The sequence below is a fragment of the Ursus arctos genome, unplaced genomic scaffold (genome assembly GCF_023065955.2).
Source record: "Ursus arctos isolate Adak ecotype North America unplaced genomic scaffold, UrsArc2.0 scaffold_37, whole genome shotgun sequence".
In the NCBI taxonomy this organism is placed as follows: Eukaryota; Metazoa; Chordata; class Mammalia; order Carnivora; family Ursidae; genus Ursus; species Ursus arctos.
Window position 1 is genome coordinate 3,106,493 of NW_026623053.1, and position 14,524 is coordinate 3,121,016.

Genomic DNA, 14,524 nt, shown 5'->3' on the forward strand with positions numbered 1-14,524 from the left:
AGTTCACAGGGGCACCTGGGTGACTCAGTCAGTTAAGCATTTGCCTTCTAGGCTCAGGTCATGATCCCAGGGTCCTGGGATCAAGCCCTGAATTGGGCTCCTTGCTCAGCAGGGAGCCTGCTTCTCCCTCTCCCTCTGCCTGCCGCTTCCCTTGCTTGTGAGCACTCTCTCTCTCTCTCTCTCTCTCTCTCTCTCTCGCTGTCAAATAAATAAATAAAATCTTTTTTTAAAAAGTACAAGTTCACAAAATGGGAAAAATATTTGCAGATCACATATCTGATAAGAGGTTATTATCCAGAATGTATCCAGAACTCCTATAACTCAACAATATAAAGACAAATAACTCGATTTTTTAAATGCAGAAAGATCTGTCTAGACATTTCTCCAAATGAGATATACAAATGGCCAATGAGCACATTAAAAGATGCTCAACATCATTACTCATTAGGGAAAGGTAAACCAAAACCATGATGTTACTCAGCCATCAGAAAGAACGATTAGCCAACATTTGCAGCAACATGGACGGGACTGGGGGAGATTATGCTAAGTGAAATAAGTCAAGCAGAGAAAGACAATTATCATATGGTTTCACTCTTTTATGGGACATAAGAAATAGCAGGGAGATTGGTAGGAGAAGGAAGGGAAGAATGAAGGGGGGGTAAACAGAAGGGAGAATGAACCATGAGAGACTGTGGACTCTGGGAAACAAACTGAGGGCTTCAGAGGGGAGGGGGGGTGGGACTGGGATAGGCTGGTGATGGGTAGTAAGGAGGGTATATATTGTATGGTGCACTGGGTGTTATACGCAACTAATGAATCATGGAACTTTACATCAAAAACTAAGGATATACTGTATGGTAACTAACATAACATAATAAAAAATTATTATAAAAAATAAAAAACAACCATGATGAGATACCATTTCATACCCACTAGCACAGCTAGAATCAAACAAGATAGACAACACAAAGTGTTGACCAGAATGTGGAAAGATTGGAATAGTCACACATTGTTGGCTGAAATGTAAAATGGTACAGCTGCTTTAGAAAACAATTCAGGAGTTTCTCAAATAAATATAGAGTTATCATATGATCCAGCACTTTCCATACATAGGTATAAAAACAAGAGAATTAAAAACATTCTTGCACAAAATATGTCAACAAATGCTCACGGCAGCATTATTTTTAGTAGCCCAAAAGTAAAACAACCTAAAGGTCCATCATCTGATGAATGGAAAAAATGTGGTCTGTACATAGAATGGAATATTATTCAGGGGTGCCTGGGTGCCTCAGTTGGTTAAGCGGCTGCCTTCAGCTCAGGTCATGATCTCAGGGTCCTGGGATCGAGCCCCGCATCCGGCTCCCTGCTCGGTGGGAAGTCTGCTTCTCCCTCTCCCTCTGCTGCTCCCCCTGTTTGTGTTTGTGCTCTCTCTCTCTCTCTGAAATAAATAAATAAAATCTTTTTTTAAAAATGGAATAGTATTCAGCCATAAAATGGGGTTAAGTATGATATTTGCTACAATGTGAATGAACTTCGAAAACATTAAGCTAGGTAAAGCATGCCAGGTACAAAGGTGACACATTGTATGATTCCATTTACATAAAATGCTCAGAGTAGGCAAGTCAGAAAGTAGATTAGTAGTTATGAAGGACAAGGCAGGTGGAAGAATGGGAAATGACTGGTAATGGGTACCCAGTTTGGGGGGAATGATGAAGATATTCTACAATCAGATAGTAGCGATAGTTGCACAACCTTGTGAATATACTAAAAACTACCTACACTTTAAAGAGTGAATCTTATGCAATGTGAAGTATATCTCACTAAAAAACTTGTATGAGCATGCTCATTTTCCTACAGCCTCCCCAGCACTGGATCTTATCATGTTTTCTCATTTGTTTGCCAATATGAGAGGTGAGGTGATATTGTGTTAATTTTCCTTCCTTGCATTGAACATTAAGTGGCATAAGAACTTAGGAAATGAGATACCAGTATATGCTCTAGACAAATGTATTCAAGGAGGAAGTTGTGGTTGATCTGTGGCTTGAACATAGGAAGAAGACAGGAACAATATGTATTTGTAGATATTACCCCCTCCGGGAGGTGGAGCTTAACTTTTTCCCAAAGGGTGATCTGGACTTAGTGACTTGCTTCCAAGAAATACAAGAGAAAGAGAAAAACAGTAACTTTACAATGGAGAAACCTAGCAAACACAACATTGACCAAATGATAAAGGTTAACGTCACAAGTGGTGTCATGTGGATATCATGTCTCCTGATATGATATGACAAGGAGGGTACTTCACCTCTGCGGTATCTTTCCCTAAAACCCATAATCACAGTCTAAATATGAGGAAAAAACATCAAACCTAGATTGGGGCCATTCTGCAAGAAACCATGTTCAATACTCCTCAAAACTGTCAAGGTCATGAAAAACTTAGAAACTGTCACAGACGCAAAGGAGAGAGATCACAACTAAATGTAATATGGTACCCTGAATTAGATCCTGGAACAAAGAAAGGACATTCAGAGAAAATTGATGAAGTCCAAATAATGGAGATCTGTTACTAATAATATACCAAATGTACCACATAAGATGTTAACAATGGGGGATATTGGGTGACTGGTACTCTGGAATTTTATGTATTATCTTTTTTTAAAATTCTTAATTTATTTTATTTTATTTGAGAGAGAGAGAGAGAGAGAGCATGAGTGGGGAAGGAGGGAGAGAAAAAGAGGGAGAGAGAATCCCAAGCAGGCTCCACCCTCAGTGCAGAGCCCCATGCAGGGCTCCATGCGGGGCTGGATCTCACAACCCTGAGATCATGACTCCCGCTGAAATCAAGAGTCAGATGCTTAACCAACTGAGCCACCCAGGCAGCCCTGTATAATCTTTTAAACTTCTATTGATATAAAAAGATTCCAAAATAAAGTTTATTACTTTTGAAATGGCTTACCTGATACTTATACCACCTGAATAAGCTCATGTAAAATAGCAAGGTCCACATGCAAATGTACTGAGACCGTGTGCATGGATTCAAAATGAAAGCCTCAACTTCAGAAAAAAGGAAGCTTAAAAGTAGTTCATCTGCAACGTTTAGTCAGTTTTATTACTTGAATCCTGAAGAATATTTGTTAAGGCTAGTACAGCAACATGACTGCACACTTGAGGAAAATCGTAAACATTTTCTAAAATACTTGATATTGCATGGTGCACTGGGTGTTATACGCAAATAATGAATTGTGGAACACTACATCAAAAACTAAGGATGTACTGTCTGGTGACTAACATAACATAATAAAAAATTATTATATAAAAAATAAAATAAAATAAAATACTTGATAAGAGAAAATTTGATTAGATATTACTATAATGTTAAAAGCTTCCTTACAAGGTCTTTTAACATTACATTGTCAACAACAGAAAAGAATGAGCTGTGAGATTTAAAGAATAGTCACACCAGCGGCTCCTGTGAGTTCAAGCCCCACATTGGGAGTATAGATTACAAAATAAGGGGCGCCTGGGTGGCACAGCGGTTAAGCGTCCGCCTTCGGCTCAGGGCGTGATCCCAGCGTCATGGGATCGAGCCCCACATCAGGCTCCTCTGCTATGAGCCTGCTTCTTCCTCTCCCACTCCCCCTGCTTGTGTTCCCTCTCTCGCTGGCTGTCTCTATCTCTGTCGAATAAATAAATAAAATCGTTAAAAAAAAAAGATTACAAAATAAATACAGACACACACGCACACACACATACATACATACATAAACTTAAAAAAAAAAAAAGAACGACAACACCCTGAATCATGATTCAAAGAAGCTGAATTTTCTAAATTCTGTTAAATAGCCAGAAAGGAGAAAAAGCAGTATATATCCTCTGCCATTTGCTACCATGTATTCATGCAAAGAAAATTTCTCATCAATGATGAATACCTAGAATTTAAAGAGTTTTAATATTTAATGTATTTTAATTTATTATAAATTTTAATCATATTACATAATTTTTTTCCTTAGGAGATAAGAAATATAATCAATTTTTTCACCTAAATTTATAGAGCTGACTTTAAATCCCTTCAAGTTCATTCCACTATGTCACACAAAGATCATTTTCTTGGTGTACAACTCTCTAAGCATTGCCATAAGGATAGCAAACCTGTTCAGTCAACAATTCTCTACAAATCTCAGGGGAATTAAGTTACTCTGATTCAATTCCTCCTCTCAGAATTGTTCATGAAGATGAATATATTTAAAAGCTTTTAAATACCATATTAAATACCATATTAAAGCTTTTAAACTTCACGAACTCTCTGTAGGTTGATTCTACATCAATACAACTTGTCAATATTATGCTGATTCTTATCTCTCCTCTAGTCGCTAAACATACTGTCCAAGGCAACCATCTCTATCCTTCATAAAGTACTTACTACAACCACCAATTCAATGCCCTCCTTGGCTTAATAAGACCTTTCTCCTATTTCTCAGAATAACATTTGCCATCATTTTGAGCTTTGACTTTGGCTGCTTATTTCTTCCTAGAGACTTGCAAGACAATTAATATTAGAATAAACTATCACACTGTTTATGTCCCTTGTGGAGAAAAAGAAATCGTCATTCACGGTTGGTGGAAATGCAAAGAGGTGCAGCCACTGTGGAACACTGTGTGGAGATTCCTTAAAATTACCATATGATCCAGCAATTCCATTACAGGGTATTTACCCAAAGAAAATGAAAACGCTGATTCAAAAAGTTATATATCCCCCTATGTTTATTGCAGCATGATTTACAATAGCCAAACTACAATAGCAGCCCAAGTGTCTGTGGATGGATGAATGGATGAAGACAGATGAATGGATAAAGAAGGAATAGGATATTACTCAGCCATGAGGCACGTGGGTGGCTCAGTTGGTTAAGCATCTGACTTGGCTCAGGTCATGATCTCAGGGTCCTGATATCGAGCCCTGCATCATATTCCATACTCAGCGAGGAGTGCGCTTGTCCCTCCCTCTCTGCTTCTCCCCCAACTTGTGCTCTCTCTGTCTCTCTCTCAAATTTGGGGGGAAAAAAATTAAAATATATATATATATATATCTCAGCCATTAAAAAGAAGGAAATCTTGCCATTTGCAACAACACGGATAGACCTAGAGAGTATTATGCTAAGTGAAATAAATAAATCAGTCAGAGAAAGACAAATACCATATTGTTTCATTCATATGTGGAATTTAAGAAACAAAACAAATGACCAAATAAAGAACAAGAGACCAACAATGATTATGTCGTATATTTGAGCAACTACACATCAAACAGAAATGGTTTACTAAGAGGCTGGAATAACATGGTTTCATCCTCAATTATACATTTTTTTTTTACAAAACACGCAAGTACAAACATTAAATATATGAAAAACTACATTTAAAAATTAAATCTGAACACCTAAGGAGAATTAGGCACTATACACACTAATCTTAAATTTTAGTCCTTCCTGCATTATTTTTTGTGGTTTTAAATAAGAACACATAATTGTTTCTTCACTTTCTTACTTTGCAATAATAACCCCACAAAACAGCTCAGTATAGCGTCAAAACAACGAGACCTGGTTTAGGCCCAGGCTTACCACTCACTAGCTGTATGACATTCATCTTAAAACTCTCATACTGCTAATCCAATACTAGAGTAGGTATTCGATTAATATTTATAAATTTCACCAGGAACTGAGTCTAGCAGAAACCAGTGAAGAAGCGAAAAAGGCCTCCTCTTTGCTTGCCAACTTATGAATTGGGCTATAACAACAGTTAAGCAAATAAAATTAAGGATATAGTCGTTTCCCCACCAATTATTCAATCATGGCAGGGCAAAGAGGAAATGGCCTGCACCAGGAAACGAGCACAAAGAGAAGGAAAGCCAATAGGGCAAAAAGACTGGTAGGCTTAGACTCTCACTAAGATTCCTTATCCCCCGAGAAGCAGTTTTCCCTGACCACACTGGGAAACCATGCGCTCTGCCATGCAGTGGGGCCATGACCTAAAATCCCAGCACTCCAGATCTGCTTCTATATTTATCTGATAGAATTCTGGTTAATATTTTCTACAGCCATCATGACCTGAGCAAATATAAGCAGGACTGTGCCACCATTTTGTTTATCTTCTCTATCAATATGACCATGCAAAATATATGAAAAAGATGTGAGAATCTGATCTCCTAAATCTAAAGCAAGAATAAAATATGTGTGGGGCACCTGGGTGGCTCTGTCGTTAAGCGTCTGCCTTCAGCTCAGGGCGTGATCCCAGAGTCCTGGGATCGAGCCCCACATCAGGCTCCTCCACTGGGAACCTGCTTCTTCCTCTCCCACTCCCCTTGCCTGTGTTCCCTCTCTCGCTGACTGTCTCTTTCTGTCAAATAAATAAATAAAATCTTAAAAAAAAAAAAAGAATAAAATATGTGGGGATGCCTGGGTGGCTCAGTCGGTTAAGCATCTGCCTTCAGCTTAGGTCATGATCCCAGAGTCCTGGGACTGAGTCCCACATCGGCCTCCTTGCTCAGTGAGGAGCCTGCTTCTCCCTCTGCCTGCTCTGCCTGCCATTCCCCCGGCTTGTGCTCTCTCTCTCTGACAAACAAGTAAATAAAAAATCTTTAAGAAAAAAAAAAAGAATAAGATATGTGTAAGCAAAAATAGAAAAATGTGTTCAGAGAATTGTAGTCAACACCAGAATAATGTATATTCATTCCACATTTATTGTCTACTATAAACAGATAACTAGAGTTAGGGACACATTTTAGAAAGACATATTTCCTACCTAGAAGAGATCAAAATCTTGTGGGAGATATGTATAATAGTTTACAAATCACTTATACATTAGATATAATAAGAATATATAAATAGGGCTGCTTTACCTAGAAAGAGTTCTCAATGAACACTAATAAAACTGTATAGACTGAGATTTTTACGTTTCTTGGTCTTGTTCCAAGATACAGCCTTATAAGCAAGGTTATTTGTAGGCTAACAGCTATCCTATCATTCAGTAGAAAGGTTACAATTCAACCCTCAGAGAAGTTTTCCGTCCTAGACCTTGACTGTGGCCTGGCCAAAGAGCATTGGTAATAAGGCACTCAAAGTCAAGTCTACTACTGCTTTGATTCTCCAAGGGTGAGCTGGAATCAGGACAATTCCCTTCAGCAGTATCCATTTGTTCAGAAAGAGGTCACATGAATGTGCTTTTGTATGCCAGAAGGAGGTAAATTTATTCTCTAACATAGCTTTAAAATCATACTTTAAAAATGTTTTTAAATGTCATTTAAAAATGTAACCCAAGAGGTCAATCCAAAAAGGCTACATACTCTATGATTCCAACTCTATGACATCATGGAACAGGCAAAACTGTAGTGACAGTAAAAAGACCAGTGGTTGCTAGGAGTTAGAGGAGAGGAGAAGGGAAGGATGAGTAGGTGTAGTACAGAGGATTTTTAGGGTAGTGAAACTATTCTGTATGATACAATAATAGTGGATACAAGTCATTACACATTTGTCCAAACCCACAGAATGTACAACCTCGAGAGTGAATCTTAATGTAAACCATGGATTTGGGGTGATAATGATGTGTCAACATAAGTTCATTGACTATAACAAATGTACCATTCTAATGCAGGATGTTGATGGTCGGGGAAGTGTGTGTGTGTGTGTGTGTGTGTAGAAGGTACATGGGAACTCTCTGTATATTCCATTCAATTTTGCTGTGAATGTAAAATTGCTTTAAAAAATAAAGTATATTTAGGGGCGCCTGGGTGGCACAGCGGTTAAGCGTCTGCCTTCGGCTCAGGGAGTGATCCCGGCGTTATGGGATCGAGCCCCACATCAGGCTCCTCTGCTATGAGCCTGCTTCTTCCTCTCCCACTCCCCCTGCTTGTGTTCCCCCTCTCGCTGGCTGTCTCTGTCTCTGTCAGATAAATAAATAAAATCTTAAAAAAAAAAAATAAAGTATATTTAAAAATAATCTTAAAAACATAACCCAATAATAATTGGCCAAAACTACACAATTAGTCTTTACTCTCTTTTGGGCAGTGACAAAAAGAAGCAGAAAAAGTCAGTTTTCCACGAGTTTTTTTGCTATAGAGAAGCAGTCTGTAGGCCAAAATGTAGAGGCTCAATTAGTAAGTTTTCCTTGAATACTAAGATTTTTCATCTACTCATTTCAGCCATCGTTCACTTGGCCCATTTGGGATACCTCAACCAAATTTCTTCTCCCCTCTCTGCTAGCAAGAACAAAACACTTCAGGCCAAACACAGTAGTTGGCAAAGGCTTGAAGAGCTTGGCACTGTTCAAGCTGCCTCTGAGAGAGCAATCCCAAGGGATTCCCATCCCCCAGGCCTAATCCAAAGACAAAGTTGTTCTAACAGATTAGAAAAGAACCTTGAAGAAGCAGAGTCATAGCAGAAGATCCTGGGGTCCCCTGGTGCCCATTTGGGACTCTGCAGCAGCTCAGCCTTGGTTGATTAAAGCAGGAGTTGGAGGCCCCTAAGAGCCAATTAGAAAAGAAAGTCGGGGTGAGGAAGAGAGAAATGATTCCAGAAACTACCAATTAAAAGTGAATGGATCCCACAGCGCCAAGGGACCATGACTCAAACGGTTGCATCAGCCAAGTTTCAGTACCAACTCCCCAAACACAGGGAGGGAGCCGGAGGAGTTTCACACACTGGCAAGCGTCCACTTCTTACCCCAAGTGCATCCGTGCCTGGCAATTAAGGTGCAAGTGGTATCTCTTGATGAGCCATGTAGAAAACCCCAAGAACATGCCATGAGGGCGACAAGCCCTGTAGGCTGGAAAACGTACCCAACAGAGTTATGCAGGGTGCTGCTGACACAACAGCCCTGGTACCAACTCCGAATCACACCTGTCAAATCAGATCACACGTGACTCATGGTCCTTTGTGTAGAACAATACTACTTCCATGATTACCCTCCGCTCCACCCTGCACATGTAACACACCTGATGCTTTTCAGGCATGTGCACAAATAGCACTTCATTCATTGTCACAAAACCCTGTGGGTTTTGTCAAGTGCGTATTAGTATTTCCATCTAGGAATTTAAAGAAGTTAATGCCGAAATTCAAGCGATGTTCCTAAGATCACACAAACAGTAGAATTTGTATATTTTAGGTGATATGCCACTATGCTTGCATATACATAGACTACCTCTGGAAGAAAACATAAGAAAGTACAGCACTTACTAGAGCAAGGGAACTAGGGGTCAGGAGTGGAAATGAAGCTTGCTTCTGTTACTCTTTTGGTAACTTTGCAGTTGTACACTCTTGTATCTTTAACTTCCTGAAATTAAATGAAAAAAGGAGGTTATAATTAGGGAGCAGAAAACCACAATCCAATTCTCTTTTTTTTTAATAATAATTTTTTGTTATGTTATGTTAGTCACCATACCGTACATCCTTAGTTTTTGATGTAGGGATCCAATTCTCTTCCCACTGCATAATGCTGCCTCCCATGCTGGGTAAGAGGCTAGAGAAGCTTGCTTTCTCCTGTATCTCCCCACTTCTTCCCCATTCCCTCACCGCCGTCCACATATACGTACACAAGCACGATTTTCTACGAGAACTTTCCCATGATTGCCTGCTCTGTGCAAATATGCCAGGAGCTAAGAGTGTCCTGAAAACCCACCAAGTGATGAGGAAAGTGAAAACGTGATTCTTGCTTGTAGGTGGAGTGATCCTAATAATACAGTTTCATTTGGAAAAAAAATAACATCTTTGTCCAATATTTTAAGAGAATAGAAATATAAACAAACACTTCAGCATAAAGGATCCAGATTAGAAAGAATGAAGGCCACAAAACCTGCCAGTACTAGGGACTGTGGCTCCCTAGTACTCAACAGACTGGCAAGTTACTGACCGAGGGGCGGAGCTCTCTGTCCTGGATATCAAGGGAGACTCCTCCACCTGACACAGTGAGACAGGGTCCCACAAGAAGAAAGGTGAGAGGACATAGGATATGATGGCAATTGCAGCTACACACATCTAGAGACAAAACAGATAAAACTTAATTGATAGAGCATTGGAAGAAATTGCCTCTCCCGCCACTTTCAACAATAACACTCTATAGCTATAAATCATAGATACAGGTAAAATGCTAAGTAGGAAAGAAAGTGCTGGAGCGCCTGGGTGGTGCAGTCGGTTAAGCATCCCACTCTTGGTTTCGGCTCAGGTTGTAATCTCAGGGTCGTGAGATTGAGCCCCCATTTGGGTTCCACGCTCAGCATGGAGTCTGCTTAAGACGGTCTCCCTCTCCCTTTGCCCCTCTCCCACACACTTATGCACCCCCCACTCTCTCTTTCTCTCTCAAATAAATAAATATTTTATTAAAAAAAAAGAAATGTAATTTTAAAAACTAGGAAGTGCTGACAGAATCCTGGCCCCAAGAGGCAGCCATTACCACGCACTACACTCATTTAAAGTTTGTTCATCGGTTCCGTGTAAACTTATTGAGCGCTTGCGTCAGGTACTGAGCTAGGATCTAAGACCAAAAAAAAAGAGTACCTTCAAAAATCTCGCAGCCCACTGGAAATTAGCAAATAACAAAAACACAATGGCATAAGTGCTCTGAGAATATAAAGACAGATACATCAAAATCTGCTTCATGTGAACTCAGGAAGATTTTACAAGAAAGGTAACATGTGAACTGAATTTCAAAGGGCAGTTAGGAACTCCCCAGCAGGTGGGACAACACATTCCAAGCAGAAAGAATCACATGTGCAAAGGTACCGAGGTATGAAAGAGCTTGGAAAATTTTCAGACATTAAGAATATACTGGGGGTACCATGCATTAGGATTACAAGGAGAAAAGAGCAGAAATGAGATAATATAAATAAGAGACAAAACTTGAAAGCTGTGGCCATGTGAAGGAGTGTCTTACTGGAATTACAGAATTGTTGAAGGCTTTGAAATAAGGAAATACGGTAGTCCCCCTTTATCCAGTGGGATACTGTTCCAAGACCCCCAGTGGATGCCTGCAACCCTGCTAAGTACCGCACCCTACATACACTGTTTTTTCCTATACGTGTATATGTATGATAGTCAAATTTATAAATGAGGTGCTGTAAGAGATTAACAACAGTAACTAATAGTAAAATAGAACTGTTCTAACAATATACTGTAATTAAAGTTATGTGGTCTCTCTCTCTCTCAAAACATCTTATTGTACTGTATTCACCCTTCTCCTTGCGATGATGTGAGATGATAAAATCCCTATGTGATGGGATGAAGTGAGGTGAATGACGAGGCGTTGTGACCTAGCATCCGCCTACTAACGGCCTTCTGACAATTCATCAGAAGGACCATCTGCTTCCAGACAGTTACTGATGGGGGTAACCGAAACGGTGGAAAGCAAAATCGTGGAAGCGAAAGCTTGGATGAGGGGGGACTATTGTAATATGATCAGACTGGTGTTTGAGAAAGGTGAAACTGTTGGCAACATTTCCCATTTTTTTAAAATTTAATTTAATTTTATTTTTTTAATGGTATAGTTTTTCTTTTTTTTTTTTAATAATATTTACTTTGTTATATTAGTCACCATACAGTACATCCCCAGTTCTTGATGTAATGTTCCATGATTCATTACTTGCGTATAACACCCAGTGCACCATGCAATACGTGCCCACTCTACTACCCATCACCGGCCCATCCCAATCCCCTACCCGCCTCCCCTCTGAAGCCCTCAGTTTATACAGAGCACATTAGCAGAATGGATAAGACTACAAGCTCTAGAGCCAGGATGACTGGGTTCAAATTCCTGCAGCCATACAGCTGGAATATCAGCATAAGTGAGTGGTGTCCTGCCCGTCTCTGCCTGTCCTGTACCATACAGGTAGGCGTAGATAGAGGACATCAGGTAACTCACTTAAATCTCACAACAATCCTACAAGGTAGGTAATGGTATTATCTCCATTTCACAGATGGGGACACTGAATCTCAGAGAAGTAAGAAACTTGACCACAGCCTTTGAAGCAGAGTAACAGTCAAGATGTCAAATCCCGGCTCTGCTACTTGCCAGTTTATAAACTTGGATAATACTACTATTATGATCATTATTATTAAAAAGTTTTAAAATGGGGGGAAAAGATTTCAACTATAGAGAAAATAAAAAGACCATTCATTGTAGGGGTGCTTCGGTGGCTCAGTGGGTTGAGCAACGGACTCTTAATTTTGGCTCAAGTTTCGATCTCACAGTTGTGAGATCGAGTCCCATGCTGGGCTCTGTGCTCAGTGTGGAGTCTACTTCAGATTCCCTCTCACCCTCTCTCTGCCCCTCCCACCCAATCGCACGTGCGCACATACTCAATCTCTGGCTCTCAAAAAAAAAAAAAGGCCACTGCAATAGTTAGGCAAGAAATGCTGAACTACTGAACTAAGATAATACAAACGGAAAGAAAATAGATGAGCTATGTAGGAGGTTTGACTAACATATGCAATGACAGACTGCATATCAGAAACGAAGAAGTAACAGAGGTGACCTCTCAAGTTTCTGACTTGGATAACTGAATACATGGTGATGTCAGCTGCTAAACACGGAGACAACAGAGGTGGTTGCCAAGGAACGGAGTTGTGTGTCAGAGATGTTGGATTTAAAGTGTCTGTGGCACACAGCGCCTAGCAAGCTGGTATAAATTCATCACTGGTGCTTAGGGAAACTATCTGGAAATAGAGATTTAGGAAAATTGGTACTTAATTTGGTAATTGAACACATAGCTATGAATGAAACAGTGTGACCAAAATGTTTTGAGGAAGAGAAGCCGCAGGCCACAGGTAGAATTCCTAAGGCCACCATCATTTAAATACAGCATGAGGAAGTGTCCATGTAAGAAGGAGGACTCAGGAAGATTCTGACCTCACCACCAGGGCTCTGCTCATCCACAAATCAGAAACACTGAGTGTTTTGGAACCATTCACTATGCTCATGGTTATTCTCTCAGATTTACCACTCGGCATTTCTCCTCTCGTTCTTCCCCTAATCGCTGTGATTAGGCCTCTTTTCCTCCCCCTGTAGAATCTGGTGATAAGCCTCAACTTCCGTAACCCTTGGAGTATCGTCCTAGCAGTTCCATGTTGGATTGCACTCTGTCGGCCTGCTGAGCTGAAACTACATTTCCAAGGACCCTCTTCCCTTCACAGTCCTGCTTTGGAGCTGGCCAAAAAAGCAATTTCCATAAGACCCACGAGATGGAAACGAATCAGTAGTCATTACTCTGAAGGTCATTGTGGCAAGAAGCGGTGACAGACACAGATGCACCAACAAGTTCCAACTGGTTCTCACTCTGCCCTACTCTGCACTGCTCTTCTTTATTACTGACTGGCTGGCCAATGGTGGGCAGGTGTTTACAAAAGTGGCATAGCTTCCCACAGACACCCCCCCCCCAACAAATACAAGCCTTCCCTCTGCAGTCCCATGTTAGTGGATGGATGTGTTTAGCTTCTCGGATTGACTGGCTGGGGACTCCTAACTTCCTCCTGGATCTTCACTTCTCCAGCCCCTCTGACCATTGCATAAGGTCTAATTTGTATAATAAATCCTTTATCCCATAATTCATAAAGGTTCTGCCTCCCAATTAAACCAGGGACTGATATATTCCATCCTCTCGTTCCCTAATTTTGACCTCCATGCTCCATATTCTGGTAAAGAATAGCACAGTTTCCACTGTCGCTTTCAAATGGCTAGAGACCACATCGACCTATAAGAGAAGCAACGCCTAGAGCAGGAGGCCTGCAAACGGCAGGGCACCTGCACGCCGATGTTTATCGCAGCACTATCAACAATAGCCAAACTATGGAGAGAGCCCAGATGTCCATTGACTGGAGAATGGATTAAGATACGTACACACACACACACACACACACGTGCACGCGCACACACGCACAATGGACTATTACTCAGCCATTAAAAAAGAATGAAATCTTGCCACTTGCAACAACGTGGATGAAACTAGAGGGTATAACGCTAAATGAAATAAGTCAGACAAAGACAAATATCATATGGTTTCAGTCATATGTGGAATCTAAGAAACAAAACAGAAGAACATAGGGGAAGAAAGGAAAAAAAAGAGGGAGGCAAACCATAAGAGACTCTTAACTACAGAGGACAAACTGAGGGTTGCTGGAGGGGAGGTGGGCGGGGGATGGGCTAGATGGGTGATGGGGATTAAGGAGAACACTTGTGATGAGCACTGGATGCTACACATAAGTGATGAATCACTCAATTCTAGTCCTGAAACCAATATTACACTATATGCTAACTAACTAGAATATAAATAAAAATTTGAAACAAAAACAACAAATAAAATCAGGTGCTGATAACTTTACATGCAAGCTATACCAAGAAAAAGATAAACTGATTTAAAATAAACTTTTCAAATAAACGTGTAGAAGAAACTCTCTTCACTCCTTCTATGAAGATAGCATAACTTTCATATCAAAACCAGATAGAACAGGTTTATTATGTGCTTTCTACATACACCTGCTCTTAGATTCCACGCCTG